The sequence below is a fragment of the Alligator sinensis genome, unplaced genomic scaffold, assembly GCF_000455745.1.
Source record: "Alligator sinensis unplaced genomic scaffold, ASM45574v1 scaffold335_1, whole genome shotgun sequence".
Classification (NCBI taxonomy): domain Eukaryota; kingdom Metazoa; phylum Chordata; order Crocodylia; family Alligatoridae; genus Alligator; species Alligator sinensis.
Genome location: NW_005842354.1, coordinates 318,200 through 330,446, shown reverse-complemented (window position 1 = coordinate 330,446; position 12,247 = coordinate 318,200).

Below are 12,247 nucleotides of genomic sequence, written 5' to 3'. Positions count from 1 at the left end.
GCCACCGCTGCTGCCGCCGCCGCCGCTGCAGCCCCGGCCCGGCCCCTACCCCGACCCCGGCCCCGCGCCGCCATTGCCTCGCCGAAACTCCTTCCGGCAACCCACAATGCCCCGCGAAGGGGGGGAGTGTTATCAGACAGGAAGTGATGCAATGCGGAGTTCCGAAGGGAGGGCGAGTTGCTGCGCAGGCGCCCGCGTGTTGTTCAGGGTGGAGACAGAGCCCTTTCCCTGCGCGCGCAGCGCCGCCCGGGATGGGGAAAAGCAGGAGCGGTACGCTGTGCACATGCGCGAGCCTGGCTGCTCTGAAGAACGTGGGGGGCGGGGGCGAGCCGCGCTGGGCGCTGCCCCCTCCCCTATGGGCGGGGCCCAGGGATGCGCCTTTCGTCTGCGTGCACTGCCCCGGCCGCACTAGGGTCTGTGGGCTGGGGCGGGGCGGTTTTTGTTCTTGAGGTCTGTGTGTTGCTTATTTGCCCCTCCCCCCCAAATCCCGCCTTGTCTTTGCTACTCTTAATTTCTCTCTTTATACTCTGGCTTTCTTCAGGTCCTTTCTCAGCGTCTGATGAAGTGAGCTGCAGCCCAGGAAAGCTTGTGGCACACAAGCGCACACACTCTCTCTCATTTTTGGGGACATATTTTTTTTTTAAACGAGTTTTTTGAACAGCTCCTAAGGCTATGAGATGAAATGTAAATAATAAAAAAGAAAGTAATCAATTTAGTATAATTTTGAGTTTTCCTGTGCATAATGTGGTAAAAATATGTTATAATCTAGTCATTATGATTTTGCAATAACATTTGTGTAGCAGCTGTGTGGTAAAAATGTCTCATCTCCCTACACAAAGGCGTCACAGCTGAGAACTGTTTAGCTTCACTACATAATTGCTTCTGCATATTATCACACTTGCTTCTGCTAAGGCATGTAGGCCAATGATAGATTTATGAGTAGCACTAGACTTCTGCAGACATAGCCAGGAACAGATGCAATAAATAACTCCTTACGAGAGATAAGAAAAGAGGGACAGGGAAAGATGCTGATGTGAAGAACTCAGACCCTGACCGAAGAATGACCGAGATGGACTTAAGGACAGCCTCAAGGAGGAGATTTAAGATGTAAATGAGACATGTATGTAAACTGTCATAGAACATATGACTGCTAGACATATGTTGTAAGACGTAATACTTGGGCTGCCAATAATTACGCGACACGTTAGAATCTTTTGTTTATGTTAGCTATAAAAAGGAACCCCAGACTCTGTTTGGGGTCAACTCTAATTTAAATAAATTAACTCCCTAGTCGATCTGTTTGCAAACAATAAATTTGAAATTGGACCTAGCCTGTGTGTGTGTGACTCTCTCCTTGAGGTGGATTGGACAAGCCTCCAGGGGCACGAAACTAGCCGTTTGTACAACAATAATTCCCTGGGGTGTAATATTGCTTACACGTGCACTCATTCTCTCGCCATGTAATATATGTAATGAACCAGTGGCAATGGCATTTCTAGTCAGGCAGGACTGAGGAAACCACTTGACTGGTACAGACTAGGGGGTTTTGCTCCTCTAGAGTTGGCTGTGGACCTTTGATCTCATGAATATTTTAGTAACTATCTCAGCAGCAGACTACTGGCTGCTATTGTCCTCTGCTTTGCCTGCAACAGGATAGGGTGCTATGCCTTGTGGTTGTTTGATAATTGACTATGTAGTTTTAGTAGTAGGTTAGATAAGGACTTGTATGGGGTGGTTTGCCTGGGGATGATCCAGCCTCAGGCAGGGGGTAGACAAGATGGCCTTCAGAAGTCCTTTCCAGCCCTACTTTTCTATGATTTCAAGCCTGTGGATAGGATGGACTGTATGTGGAGCAGGCAGTCATGCTCATGCACTTCCAGAGATCATGCACGTGGAAGGACAGTCTTATGCCTTGTGTATGTGTGCACATGTGATCAATGTGTATTGGTTTGGAACCTGGGCAGGTGTTGGTCTTGGATTTTTTGTACAGCATACCCATGTTTCTATGAAGAAAACTGAATAAAGAGTCATGAGGCGAGAATGTACCTACCACTGCCAATCAGATGGATCAGAATAACTGAAAAGTAGATCTGAAAGGAACTTCAACAGTTCAACAGACTGCTCTAGGTTCATCCCAGTCTAAACCATCCCATACATATAACTGTCTAAACTATTCTTAACCTGCATGAACAAGCCTTTAGTACAGCCCCCAGGCACAAAACAGCATGAACACCCTATCTTGCCACAAGTAAAGTACAGTTCATGAGGGCACTGTCAAATATCTTGCCACACTGCTGTTTGTCAAAATACACTCAAGATGGAAGAGGACCATATCTCCCATTAAAGAGGAAGGGAAATCCCCCCCACACCCCAAGTCAGTGCCAATGACAGTGAGTTAAACTCTTTCCAGACCCCAAGTACAATGATTGGTCTGACCCAAAGTGGAGAAACAAAAGCCAGGAACCTTTCTAACCAGGAACCTCTGGGGTTTTTAGTCCCAACATTGGCCCTCCCCAGTCAATATCTCCAGTCTCAGCTACAGCCAACGCACAATGCTTCTGAGGAAAATGAAAAATACCCCAAAACCTGAAACCTGCAGCAGCAGAAACAGAACTTCCTTCCAGGCCCCACATGGCTGCCAGGAAAATGTACTTTGCAGGTTTTTTCAAAATGTTTTTTGTGGCATCCTTGAATTTTGGATTTTGTAATAAATGTAAAAAAAAAAGTTGATGAAATGTATACATATTTATTCAGAATAAGATCTAAATCCTTGAATTTAAGATAAGTTGATCTACTCTGAAATAACTCATTTATCACAGAAAACTATAATTTTGGCCATGATTTTAATTAGTACCTGATTCTGTTTGTGAGGCTGCCACTAAATCAGCAATTGTGGCATCTGAGAAAGGTAAGCTATAAAAATTGGTTCCATCTAGATCCACTCCATTAAACTTGCAGTTATGTAATCCTCTACTCTTCTGCAGGAAAGAGTCTTTTCTTCTGGTCGTCCTCGGAGGGATTTTACAGGCTTTTACAGCTGGCAGGGTCTCCATCCCTGTTGAAGAACTGCTGCAAAGTTATTCTAACTTCCCCACAAGGACCAAAGTCTTTCAGCAAGGCTCTGAGACTGCTTTTCTGACCTTCTGAGGATGCGAGAGGTTTAATCTCTACTCAAAAGAGGATTTACTCAGGAGAGAAGTAGGGAGAAGCAAAGCAAAGCAGAACAAAAGCAGACCTCAACAACCTATAGTTTCTGGGTGAAGGGGTAATCACAACCTTGTGCCAAGTCAGCCTAGGAGTTTCACTTCCCTCTGCAGCACTGTCACAATTCCAGCAAAGTCCACCCAGGTTTCTTGTGGGTCTAGGGCAGCAGTCAGTTTTGCTCAGCCCATTCAGCTCTTTCTTGGACTCTGCAACAGAACTTTCTCCTCTTTCTCTTTCAATTCAAAAGGAGCTTTCTCCCCTGCATTCACCTTTTCCTTCTAAGCAGGTAAGCAGGATCTGCCACAGAAACTCCAGTATTTTGCTGCTCTGTACTGTAAGCAGAGGCTCCCTGTGCACATGCTTAGCACTGATATAAAAAAGTTGCCAGAGCTTGCTTAGCTGAGATAAGCTCAACAACCCACCTCCCCTGCCCCAGTAATTCTTCAGGCTACTGAAACTGTGAGAGCTATTACCTTGTGGGTTTAGGCCTATAATCACTCACTGGAGAAAACTCAGACTAAGAAACAGAAAAAGGAAAAACACAGATCACTTTTTTTTTTCTACCGAGGAAACAAAGAAATTTACCTACAGGGTAGCCCTCCCTAGCTATGTAAGCCTGCTAATAGGCCTCTGCTATTCTGACAACTGAACAGGCCTGGCAAATTCCATCCAGGAGAGGGCACTGGTACACATTACACTAGGTAGCAGGTAAATAAATATCAAAACTAAATATGAAACAATACAGTAATTCCCTTAGGGACCTGTATTGATTAATGATGTTTATAATCAGTAATGTTACTGATTCCTGAGTCCTAGATTCATAGATGTAGGGTCAGAAGGGACCTTGCAGATCTAATAGTCCGACCCCCTGCCCTGGGCAGGAGAGAAAACTGGGCTCAAATGACCCAGCTAGGTAACTGTCAAGCCTCCTCTTAAAGACCCCCAAGGTACGAGCCAGCACTACTTCACTTGGAAGTTGGTTCCAGATCCTAGCCGCCCTTACTGTGAAGTAGTGCCTCCTAATGTCTAGTCTGAACCTACTCTCTAACAACTTATGGCCGTTATTCCTTGTTACTCCGGGAGGCGCTCAAGGGAACAAGGTCTCTCCCATTCCCCGCTGGTCCCCCATAGTGAGTTTATAGATGGCCACCAGGCCCCCCCTCAGCCTTCTCTTGTGAAGGCTGAACAGGTTAAGGTCCCATAGCCTCCCCTCGTAGGGTCTGCCCTGCTGTCCTCAGATCCTGCGAGTGGCCCTCCATGGCCCTCCATGTTGTCCACATCCTTCCTGAAGTGCGGCGCTCAGCACTGGACACAGTACTCCAACTGGGGCCTGACCAATGTCCCATAGAGGGGGAGGATCACCTCCTTGGACCTGCTCATGATGCATCTGTAGATGCATGACAAGGTGCGGTTCACCTTGCTGACCATGTCCTCACATTGTCGGCCCATGTTCATCTTGGAATCAATAATGACTCCAAGATCTCTTTCTGCCACTCTGCTTTCGAGAAGAGAGTTCCTCAGCCTATAGGTATGCTGCTGGTTCCTACTGCCCAAGTGCAGCACCCTGCCCCTGTCAGTATTGAATCCCATCCTATTCTCATTTGCCCACTCCTGTAACCTGTTCAGGTCCTGCTGTAATCTGTCCTTCCCTTCTAGCATGCCCACCTCACCCCAGATCTTGGTGTCGTCTGCAAATTTAAACAGGGTGCTTTTCACCCCGTCGTCCAAGTCACTAATAAAGAAATTGAACAGTGCGGGCCCAAGGACCGAGCCCTGGGGGACCCCAGTGCTCACATCCCTCCAGGTCGAATATGACCCGTCCACCACCACTCTCTGAGTGTGGCCCCTCAGCCAATTTGCAATCCATCTGACTGTGTAGGCATCAATACCATAGTCGCCTACCTTTTTAATGAGAACGGGGTGGGAGACAGTGTCAAAGACCTTCCTGAAGTCCAGCAAGACTACATCCACCGTGATACCTGCATCCAATGATTTTGTGACCTGATCGTAGAAGGCAATCAGGTTGGTCTGATAGGACCTGCCCATAATTAAACCATGCTGGTTACCCCTGAGCATCAACCCCGCTGCTGGCCCTTCACAGATGTGCTCCTTGATAATCTTCTCAAAGAGCTTCCCCAAGATTGAAGTAAGAGTAACAGGCATATAGTTGCCTGGGTCCTCCCCCTTCCCTTTTTAAAGATGGGGACCACATTGGCCCTCTTCCAGTCATCCGGCACCTGACCAGAGCGCCACGAGTGCTTATAAAGCCATGCCAGAGGCCCTGCGATAACTCCTGCCAATTCCCTCAACACCCTCAGGTGGAGAGCATCTGGACCTGCTGATTTGAACATGTCCAGTCCCTCCAGAAGTTCTCTAACCCGGTCCTCCCTGACCCTAGGCCTGGTGGAGTCTCTCCTGAGTCCGTCCCAGTGGGGAAGTTCCAGTCCCTGCACAAAAAAATGGAGGCAAAGAAATTGTTAAAAAGGTCTGCTTTTTCCTCTGGTGCAACCACCAGATTGCCTAGCGTATCCTGCAGGGACCCCATATTACCCAGTGCCTTCTTCATACTCCCTATGTATTTAAAAAAGGAATTATTGTTGTCCTTGATCCTTGATGCAAGCCCTAGTTCCATATCTGCCTTAGCTTTCCTAACAGCCCCCCTAGAGACCCGAGCGATGGAGGTATACTTCTGTTTGGTGATAGCCCCTCCCTTCCACTGGGTGTACGCCTCCTTTTTGGCAATCAAACATTCCCAAATGCCCTTGGTGAGCCAAGGGGGCTTTTGACCACTCTTGCCCCCTTTGATTCTCATTGGGATTGTCACCCCTTGGGCTCTGAGTATCATCTCCTTAAGGAATGACCACTCATCTTGGGCACCCAGTTCCCCTACTCTCCAGGACCCCCATGCCTCTCCTACCAATCTCCTCAACTCATTGAAGCTGGCTCTCTTGAAGTCAAGGGCTACTGCCTTCCTGCAGGCCCTTGACACCCTGTGCTGGATGGTGAATTCTAGTAGGCGATGATTACTGTGGCCCAGGTGGTCAAGAACCTGGAGTCCCCTCACCAGGTCGTCGCCTGTTGCCAGGACCAGGTCCAGCAGGAGATTTCCCCTGGTGGGGCTGTGCACCTCCTGGGTTAAGTGGAGGTCCTGTATCTTGGCTAGGAACCTACGTGAGCGTTCCAACCTGGCTGACTGCTCCTCCCAGCAGATGTCCAGGTAATTTAGATCACCCATGACAACAACATCCCTTGCCTTAAGTGCCTCCACAAGCTGACCCAAGAATTTGCAGTCCAGCTCTTCCCCTTGGTTGGGAGGTCTGTAGTAGACGCCCACCATTAAGTCCCTCTCCCCACGCCCCCCCTGTATTCTGACCCAGAGCACTTCAGCCTGCCCCTCCTCTGACCCCATCCTGCTAGTTAAGGATGTGTATTGCTCTTTGACGTAGAGCACCACACCCCCACCTTTCCTCCCCGCTGTATCCCGTCTGTATAGCCTATAACCCCTAATGTTAACCACCCAGTCATAGGATGAATCCCACCAAGTTTCTATGAGCCCTACTATGTCTGGGTTTGAACTAGCTAACCAGAGGGTGAATTCCACCTGCTTATTCCCCATACTATGAGCATTGGTGTAGAGGCATTTAAAGCCTTGAATTGGTGCATGTACTACCCCCCGATTCCCAGAACTATCTGGACCCCTGTCACTTACCTGGGTACTCCTTGTGTACGTCACCTGTCTTGGTTGGGAGGTGTTCTTAAGTCCTCCTCTGGCCCCATCCCCTGGTGAAGCTAGTTTAAAGCGCACTGCACGAGATCAACCAACCTGGAAGAGAAGACACGCTTGCCTTTAGGGGAGAGGTGTAGCCCAGCCCACCCAAGGAAGCCCCCTGCGCAAAAGTGTGGGTCTTTATCCAGAAACCCAAAGCCTGCCTGGTGGCACCAACTCCGTAACCATCAGTTGATCTCGCCAATTTGGGCCTCGTGTTGCCATCCACGTCTACTCACCGGGAGAATAGAGGAGAATACCACCTGTGCCCCTGTCTCCTTGAGCTTGGCCCCCAGGGCCTCAAAGTCCTTCATGATGCGGTCTGGGTTGCCTCTGGTCACGTCATTTGTTCCCACATGGGGTACTGGTCTGAGGGTTGAATGTAGGCTGGGATCCTATCTGTGATATCATAAATCCTAGACCCCGGCATGTAGCAGACCTCCCGTGCCATGGGGTCGGGTCGACAGATGGGAGCCTCCGTTCCCCTTAGGATGGAATCCCCGATGACGAGGACCCTAGGGTTCATTTTATTTGAAGCATTTTTATCAGCTCCTGTAACCACTGTAAGTAAATGGAAAATGGAAAACAAATGTATCTATATTGAAAGCACACTGCTTAACTGCTATACGCTGTATATAATAATGCTATACAACTGAAATAGGTACTTCTCAAACATCAGAAGCTTTTCTTTCTTTGAAGATGCATATTCTTACTATTTGTACCTCCCTCCTGGTTTCACTTTGAAGTTTTCCAGATGCCTAGTGTTCTATGCATGCCCGGTCCTTCAAATGTTTATAAGTTTACTACTGCAAAAATGAACACGGACAGTTTATGGCCAGTGATTTCTTTCAAGCTGTGATACTTCTTTAAATCAGTACCACTCTGTGAATCACCAATGATCCCTTTGTTATTCTTGTATGTATGTCATTGCTTCTTATCAGTGCAACAGTAATGCATTACTTTTCACAGTGCTGGTCTCCATCCTCTTCTGCTCAGTCCACATTGCAAAATAGACGAGGACTTTCTTGGCCAGATCCCAACTAGATGGGTGGAGAGTATGCCTGGAGGCAGATCCTCATATGGAAAACTGAGGCTTTGATATAAGAAGGGTTGAAAAACACTATTACAAGTAGTTAAGACCTGTATGTCCCCAATTGTGCACAGTTGTTCCACAAAGATGTTTTAGTTTGCTCTCCTATGACTATAGACTATCTCTCTGAGAATAAGGTAGAATCAAGCTGGACCATCAGGCTTAATATATTTATTATATAAACACAGAATGGACAACATATGCACAGAAGGCTAGATCCAATAAAGGATTGAGGTAGTAAATTGGGACTTAGGTGGACTTGGGCACCCAAGCCCAAAACTGTGATCCAAAATGTCCTTGTTATCTTGAGCTTGGGGCATCTCCCTCCTGGTTTGGCTTTCAGGTTTCCCAGACACTTAGAGGTCTGTGCATGCCCTAAATTAGATGCTGCTAAATAGGGTATGTTCTAGCAGAAAACCCCCGTTGTACATTTCCCTTTTGGACACTGATACAACAGAAGCCCCTTTTTGCCTGCAAACTCTGCCCCCTCCCCCCAGCTTTGTGCATTTCTTTTTCCTTCTAAGTATTGGCAGAGATCTAGCACACTCATTGTATGGGTGTGGCAAGGCTCAGAGCAAGCCAGAAAGCTGAATTGGCTTTGTGTAGGAGAAACCTAGAAACTACATCCACATATCAATTAAGCTCAGTGTCACTAAAGAAAACAAAAGAACTAAAATATCCACTTCAAAGACTCTAAATATATATCCTGGTGCTAACCAAACTCACTTACTGTCCCCAGTAGCTTTTGATCCTCACTACCTCACAGTGCATTTTTATATTTCATCTGTCTCATCTTTACCATGGCATTTTGTATTTTATATTTTATACTTTTAAACCCGTAAGGAATGTACTCCCTGTAGAATGAAATTACACCCCAAGGAATGTATTTCCTGGAGAATGAAGTTACACCCTGGACCATTGTTAAAACTGCATTGAAATTGTAATTGTAAAGTGATAAAAATCTGCTATATTGGGCTGGTCCCCCTTGAGTAAATGTGAGTGTATGGTGATCAGTAGGTAATTAAATGACAGTAGCCTAGCCAAAGGCCTGGCAACTTACCGTTGCAAAACTCTACAAGCCATTTTAGGCTAACCAAGCCAAGGAACTGATTCCTGGGACTGAGCACCCATCCTATTGACTATTCCTGCAACCCTTAACAATACCATTGTTAATTAATCAAAATCACAAACTGACTCCTGCAACTGCACAACTAGATAGGCAAGACCCCTGTGACTAACAGCTGTCAGGCATTACTCAAGACCCACGTGAGGCAGCAACCTCCAGATTGGGCAGCCAAGATGATGCTGGGGGATCAGACAAGTCTGCCAGAAAGGAATAAAAGACAGTGAAGTGTGACCCTCAGTGGCGCCCTTCTGGAGAAGACATCGTCTGGAAGGAAGCTGACCATCGACAGCAGACTCCAGGGCCTTGGATAGGTAGATATACTGACGCCAGCGCTCTCACAATCACTACAGTAGCTACTATACATTCATAGTTTCATAGTTGGTAGGGTCAGAAGGGACCTGAGCAGATCATCAAGTCCGATCCCCTGCCATGGGCAGGAAAGGATGCTGGCGTCAAATGATCCTGGCTAGGTGTCTATCTAGCCTCCTTTTGAAGACCCCCCAGGGTAGGAACGAACACCACTTCCCTTGGAAGTTGGTTCCAGATCCTAGCCGCCCTGATTATAAAGTAGCGCCTCCTGATATCTAGCCTGAATCTACTCGACATCAGCTTATGGCCGTTATTCTTTGTTACTCCCGGTAGTGCTCGGGGGAACAGGGAATCTCCCATTGCCTGCTGGTCCCCCTTGGTCAGTTTATAGACAGCCTACAGATCCCCTCTCAACCTTTTCTTGGGGAGGCTGAACAGGCTCAGGTCCTGTAGCCTCCCCTCATAGGGCCTGCCTTGCTGCCCCCTGATCATGTGGGTGGCCCTCCTCTGGACCCCTCTCAATGCTGTGCACATCCCTCCTGAAGTGTGGCGCCCAGAACTGGACGCAGTACTCCAACTGCGGCCTGACCAGTGTCATATAGAGGGGGACGATCACCTCCTTCGACCTGCTCGTGATGCATGACAAGGTGCAGTCCCTCAGAGGGCCTGCCTTGCTGCCCCCTGATCATGTGGGTGGCCCTCCTCTGGACCCCTCTCAATGCTGTGCACATCCCTCCTGAAGTGTGGCGCCCAGAACTGGACGCAGTACTCCAACTGCGGCCTGACCAGTGTCATATAGAGGGGGACGATCACCTCCTTCGACCTGCTCGTGATGCATGACAAGGTGCAGTTAGCCTTCCTGATGGCATCCTCGCATTGTCGGCCCATGTTCATCTTGGAGTCAGTAATGACTCCAAGATCCTTTTCTGCCTCTGTACTGATGAGAAGGGAGTTCCCTAGCCTGTAGGTACGCTGCTGGTTCTTCCTACTCAGGTGCAATACCTTGCACTTGTCAGTGTTGAAACCCATCCTGTTCTCATCCGCCCACCCCTGTAACCTGTCCAGATCTAATTGCAGCCTGTCCCTCTCCTCTAGCATGCCTACTTCTCCCCACATCTTAGTGTCATCCGCAAATTTGAACAAGGTGCTTTTCACCCCCTCATCCAAGTCGCTGATGAAGATGTTGAACAGTGCGGGCCTGAGGACCGAGCCCTGGGGGGCCCCACTGCGAATGTCCCTCCAGGTCAAAAATGACCTGTCCACCACCACTCTCTCAGTGCAGCCCTCCAGTCAATTTGTGACCCATCTGACTGTGTAGGCATCAACACTGCAGTCACCTAATTTTTTAATGAGAATGGGGTGAGAGACAGTGTCGAAGGCCTTCATAAAGTCCAGAAAGACTACGCCCACCACAACACTTGAATCTAAGGATTTTGTGACCTGGTCGTAGAAGGCAACCAGGTTGGTCTGACAGGACCTGCCCCTAATGAACCCATGTTGGTTGCCCCTAAGCATGATCTCCCCTGCTGGTCCCTCACAGATGTGCTCCTGGATAATTTTCTCAAACAGCTTCTCCAGGACCAAGGTAAGACTAACGGGCCTATAGTTTCCTGGGTCCTCCTCCATCCCTTTTTTGAAAATCAGGACCACATTGGACCTTTCCAGTCCTCTAGCACCTCACCAGAGCACCATGAGTGCTCATAAAGCTGTGCCAGGGGTCCCGCAATGACCTCTGCCAATTCCTTCGGCACTCTGGGGTGGAGATCATCAGGACCTGCTGATCTGAATACGTCTAGTCCCACCAGAAGCTCCCTGACTAGGTCCTCACTGACCCTGGGCCTGGTTGTGCCTCCCCTGGGACCATTGGGCATCCTGGTGGAGGGAAAGACCTGGTCCCTGCTCAGAAAAATGGAGGCAAAGAAATTGTTAAAGAGATTAGTTTTCTCGTCTGGTGTGACCACCAGATTTCCTAGTGTGTCCTGCAGAGGCCCCACATTACCCAGTACCTTCTTTTTACCCGCTATGTATTTAAAAAAGGATTTCTTGTTATCTTTGATCTGGGTCGCTAGTCCCAGTTCCATCTCTGCCTTAGCCTTCATAACAGCCCCCCTACAATCTCAAGCCAAGGAGGTATAATCGTCCCTGGTGATGGCACCTCCCTTCTGTCGGAGAATCAGAGCAGCGCCGGCAGCTGCTTTCTGACCACCCCCGCACCGGAGCAGTAAAACTTTCGCCTTGACAGACGGGTAATTAATGGATGGGGTGGAATTAACCAGACACAGACGCGTGTTGGTTACAGGAGATTGTTTACTTACGTCGCCCAGATAGTGACGTGTGACGCAGGCTGAGCCTTTGTTCCATTACAGTTGCATCGATTACAGTCAAACGTACAGGTTCGGGTTATAGCCAATCAATCAATGACGAACGTGGCGCCGGAACGAGCTATCGTGCCTGCAGGGCTTTACTACGTCAAGATTTACGATGACGGGGAGTGATTGACGGGTGATCAGACCGCCAAGCCGCTCTGGTGATGGACTCAGGTTTCTCCTCAGAGATTCCCCTCAAAGTTCTCCGGCTTGGGCAGAAGTTGCTAAACTATTTATAGACAGGTAATTAACAGAGATATCCAATGATGAACTGCTAAGTGGAATTTTTAATTTTCTGGCAAGCAGCAGTTCTTTGTTTTATCAGGTTACAAGGTAGTGGGTCAGGTTTCCTGCCTGTTACGTATGAGGTTATGATGAGGGGCTTA